This window comes from Rutidosis leptorrhynchoides, chromosome 4 (assembly GCF_046630445.1).
Source record: "Rutidosis leptorrhynchoides isolate AG116_Rl617_1_P2 chromosome 4, CSIRO_AGI_Rlap_v1, whole genome shotgun sequence".
Lineage (NCBI taxonomy): Eukaryota > Viridiplantae > Streptophyta > Magnoliopsida > Asterales > Asteraceae > Rutidosis > Rutidosis leptorrhynchoides.
This window is the reverse complement of record NC_092336.1, coordinates 115,655,126-115,660,523: the sequence shown is the minus strand read 5'-3', so window position 1 is coordinate 115,660,523 and position 5,398 is coordinate 115,655,126.

Below are 5,398 nucleotides of genomic sequence, written 5' to 3'. Positions count from 1 at the left end.
AACGCAGTTCTGTTAGGAATTCCATACTCAAACTATCTGGAAACTTTCAAGGTTCAATTTAACTATCGTGTTCCAATTTTCGAGTCAAACTTGATTTTCAAAAAGTCAACCCTTTTGTTCTTGAGGAAAATTCGTAATTTTGTTGATGTTATGGAATCAACTGACGATCCAGAAAGTTTCTATGATAGATTTAAAACTTATTTCATGTAGTAAACTTTGGCTAAAACGATCTTGAATTCATAAAACAAATTAAAGTTTACATTTTTTTTCTTCTTCGTGTGCAGACTGCTGATGCAGTTATATATATATTTTTTGTTTTGTTAAATCAAAATACCACAACAAATGAATTGTGATACGTTTGAAAATGTTAAAAATCAATTGAATAATTAGTTGTTGTGGTACCCTGGTCGATCTGAATTTGTTGTGAGGAAGATGAATATGAACACAGATTAGTATACGGGTTATATATTTTTGGATTTGGGATTATATCAGAAAAACAAGCATTGGTGTAATGGTTAAGGGGTGTTGCGGGTGAGCGGGAGGTCGTGGGTTTGAGCCTCGTCTGGGGTAATTCTTTTTAGAAAAGAATTTAAAGGGTATACTTTACTATTTTTACTTCTATTATTATTATTGTTATTGTTATTGTTATTGCTATTATTATTAGTAATATAATTATTATTTTATTGTTATTATTACTAATACAAGATTTATGATTATTTATTATTATTGTTATTATAAAGGTTATAATTATTATCATTATGATTATATCTAAAAGTATTATAATTATCATTAGTATTATTAGTATTTTTATTATTATTAATTTTATCATTTTAATATTATTATTATTATCATTACTAAAGGTATCATTATTTTAAATCTATCATTTTTTTTTAATTTTAGTATTATCATTATTATTAATAATATTAAAAACTATTATTATTTGAAGTATAATTTAAACATTAATATTATTAATATGATTACTAAAATTATTATTAAAAGATATTATTATTAAAATTACCGTTATTATTAAAAATATTATTTTATTGAAAACTATCATTTTCATCTTATCATTATTATAAAACTATTATTATTACTATCATTATTGATATTAGCATTATAATTATTATTGTTAACCTTATTCTAGTATTATTATTACAATAACTATTACTTTGCAAACGAAAGAAATTTATATACAAATACATTTGTTACATAATTATACTAATATCGCTTAATATTATGATATAATATTATTGATATTGATATAACGTTAACTAAATTATATATCAAATAAGCATAATAATATATTATAAGTATTAATAAAAGTATATATAAAAATTGATCTTAATACATAACTAAATATATATAAAGTTGCTCGATTACGATTATATGCTTTAATATATAAACTGGATATAGGTTCGTGAATCCGAGGCCAACCCTGCATTGTTCAATGTCGTCATATGTATTTTTACTACAAAATACAGTATCGTGAGTTTCATTTGCTCCCTTTTTAAATGCTTTTGCAATATATATTTTTGGGACTGAGAATACATGCGCTTTTATAATTGTTTTACGAAATAGACACAAGTAATTGAAACTACATTCTATGGTTGAATGATCGAAATCGAATATGCCCCTTTTATCTTGGTAGCCTAAGAATTAGGGAACTGGCCCCTAATTGACGCGAATCCTAAAGATAGATCTATGGGCACTAACAAGCCCTAGTCAGAGAATTTGAACTGATTTAGTACTTTGATTTTATCATGTCCGAAGGGAGTCTCGGAATGATGGGGATATTCTATATGCATCTTGTTAATATCGGTTACCAGGTGTTCAATCCATATGAATGATTTTTATCTCTATGTATGAGATGTATATTTATGAGAAATGGAAATGAAAATCTTGTGGTCTATTAAAATAATGGAAATGATTGTTTATGATAAACTAACGACCTCACCAACCTTTTGATTGACACTTGAAAGCATGTTTATTCTCAGGTATTAAAGAAATCTTCCGCTGTGCATTTGCTCATTTTAGAGATATTACTTGGAGTCATTCATGACATATTTCAAAAGACATTGCATTCGAGTCGTTGAGTTCATCAAGATTATTATTAAGTCAATTATAGTTGGATATATTATGAAATGGTATGCATGCCGCCAACTTTCGATGTAATGAAAGTTTGTCTTTTAAAAACGAATGCAATGTTTGTAAAATGTATCATATAGAGGTCAAGTACCTCTCGATGTAACCAAATGTAATGTATTCATCCAGATGGATTAGGACGGGTCGTTATAGGTGGTATCAGAGCGGCAGTCTTAGCGAACCGGGTCTTGCATTAGTGTGTCTAACTGATAGTTGTTTAGATGCATTAGTGGGTCTGGACTCCGACCGTGTCTGCATGTCAAAAGTTTTGCTTATCATTTTGTGTCGAAGATTACCTGCTTATCATTCTTAGGGAATCACTTGCTTATCACTCTTAGTCTAGACACATCTTACTGCATTGATTGCATGAATAGTGTATAGACAAAATCCATATCTTAGCATATCTGTTACTGTAAACTTTGCCTATCATATTCTGTAAATTCCTCCGTAATCTATGAAATATTTTGTTCTATATATAGATATTCTATGTAATTAGAATAGCATTCAATATCTAGAAATCATTTCATATCGAAAAATCATTTATTCAATCATACAAGATGGAACTCGCAATTAGTTCAATTTCCTCGGATTCCGACAGCTATTCCGATATGGAAACACACTTGAGCTCCGAAAGCAGTATAACCGGAATGGATCAACAAATCAGTCATCACCAATTTTAGATGAACTGGGGATGGGTTCGTAGTCGACTTAATCAATGGAGACGAGAAGAAGGTGATCCTTCCATCCACCATATTGTCCTCTTGACGATGAATCTAAAGCACTTACCGACGAATCAGTCTGAAACACCATTTTCACCCTCATTTCCAGAATAGCTCACAACGATTACGTAATATCTACAAATCTAGATCTCGTTCATCCGCTCGTCTGAACCGACAACCACCCAGGTGTAATAGAAGAAGTCAACGAGCTTCGTGCCCGAGTAGTAGCTTTGGAGAATATGGTGCAAAGGTTACAAGCACCAGCAACAGTACCAACAGAAACAGTACCAACAGTAACATCCGCATCCCACACCTCAACATCTCATTCTGTACCTCGAGTATAATTATCATTCTACATGACATTCTACATCATTTATCTTCGTTCGACATGGCGATTATGTAATCTCTAATGTTTTAGAGATTATATATTCTTATTCTAACGGTAAATCAAATGAGTCTAATATCATATTGACTTATTAAATCCATGATTACATCTGAAGAAAATATATATGTATATATATTTTCATAAAGATTGTAATTAAAAGTTCTTTTGTACAAACTGTTAATGGTGAAAATATTTTAACGGGTAGGTAATACCCGGGGAATATTTAGATTTCACATTAATAAGTTACACTGTACATTCTTCGAATCTGATTCAACAGTCATTTACTATCCTACTTACAACCACCGATATACGTATCCGTTCATCGCAGAATAACCATTTTCATTCAATTTCATATTTGGATTTTGACCTATAAGAATCTAACAAGTGGCATAATGAAGAAAACAGTTGACAAAATAAAATTTGTTAGAAACAGACAAATTAACTATGAGGAATTTTGTTAAGAATCCACGCTAACAAAATCCTAGCTAACTGTTCCTAGCTAACTGTTAATTCCTTATTACATTTATTTATCGCAATTTATTTATCACAATTTTAATTCTCGCAATTTTATTTATTGTCATTTAATTTATGTTATTTATTTTACGCACTTTATTTATCGTCATTTAAATACTGTTATTTACGCATTTTAAATATCGGGACACGTATACAAGATTTTGACATATCATATCGACGTATCTATATATATTATTTAGAATAACCATAGACACTCTATATGCGGTAATGTTCGAGTTAGCTATACAGGGTTGAGGTTGATTCTAAAATAATATATATAATTTGAGTTGTGATCGAGTCTGAGACATGTATACAATGGGTCACGATACGTATTAATTAATTCGAATATTATATATATGAATTATTGAATTACTAACTGTGGACTACCAACAATGGACAATTAAAATGAATTAAAATATGATTATAACATATGAAACTAAACATTTCTTCAAGTTTGCCACTTGACTTCATCTTAAACCTCATTTGTATCTGGACGACTACAATCTGCGTTCCAATCTTTCATGATTCTTGAAAACACTACAATCGAGAGGATGAACCAACCGCACTTTATCTACGAAAGGAAAGAATTATGCATATAGTTATGCACCTGAAAAAAAAAACTCTCGAAAACTGAGTAAACGTTTAACACGTAGCTGTGCTAATTCCTTTAGCGTTATTATTACCGAAAATAACTTTGCAACTCCTGTTCGAGATAGCCAGTTTTGCCATAGCTCCAGCAAGTCAACTTCAATTCTTCATTCGAAACAACCTTATTATAACCTTGATATATACGCGTCCTCTTTTATTATTATCAGGGAATCTTTTATATTCCACCATATTACCAGCAGACGTACCAGCAACCTCGTTGCTCTTTGGCTTAAATCTCTCCGACAAATCACTATATTTATCTATTGAAGTCTTATCATGAACTCATCGGCATCTTGTAACGATAATTACCATACCAATTATCGAGAATTTGCAATCAGTATTTTGAATCTCGCAACGTTTCTACATCAACAGTTATATGTATACATATAACAGTTATCTCTTAGAATTATTATCTTCCATTCTGAAATTCTGAAAAGCACCCAGTCTGCGAATTAATACTCTGAATTTTGAAAAGTTGAATGAAGCAACAAAAACTGTAAACGACCTTAACAGCCAAAAGTTTGATGATAAAGAATTGTATGTTGGCAAAGCCCAGAAATGTTGGAACTGGAAAACGGATTGACCAAACCACGAAGGAGGCTGTGAACAAATCACAGAGACTAAACCTACCTTCAAAGAAGCCAAATGATTCAGTATCTGCTAAAGTCGTTAACGAATACCTTACTCCTGATTCTAAACCTTTACGGACAAATTTTCTTCATCATCTATCGATAATAGAAATTCTAAGATATCATCGTATCTTTCATTATAAATATCCTCGATATTTCTGAAGATATTTTTATCACTATTCTTATCTGAAATCATTTATCTCTTCGCGTCATCTGAATTACATCATAAAGGAAACTATTTAGTTTCTATATTCTGTAAACCTTCGAGTTTAAATTATGAATGTTTTGAAGTAGTGTTGGGAACTGAAGCATGAGTTAATATAATATAATGGCACTTGATCAACGTGATTATATTACAGTAA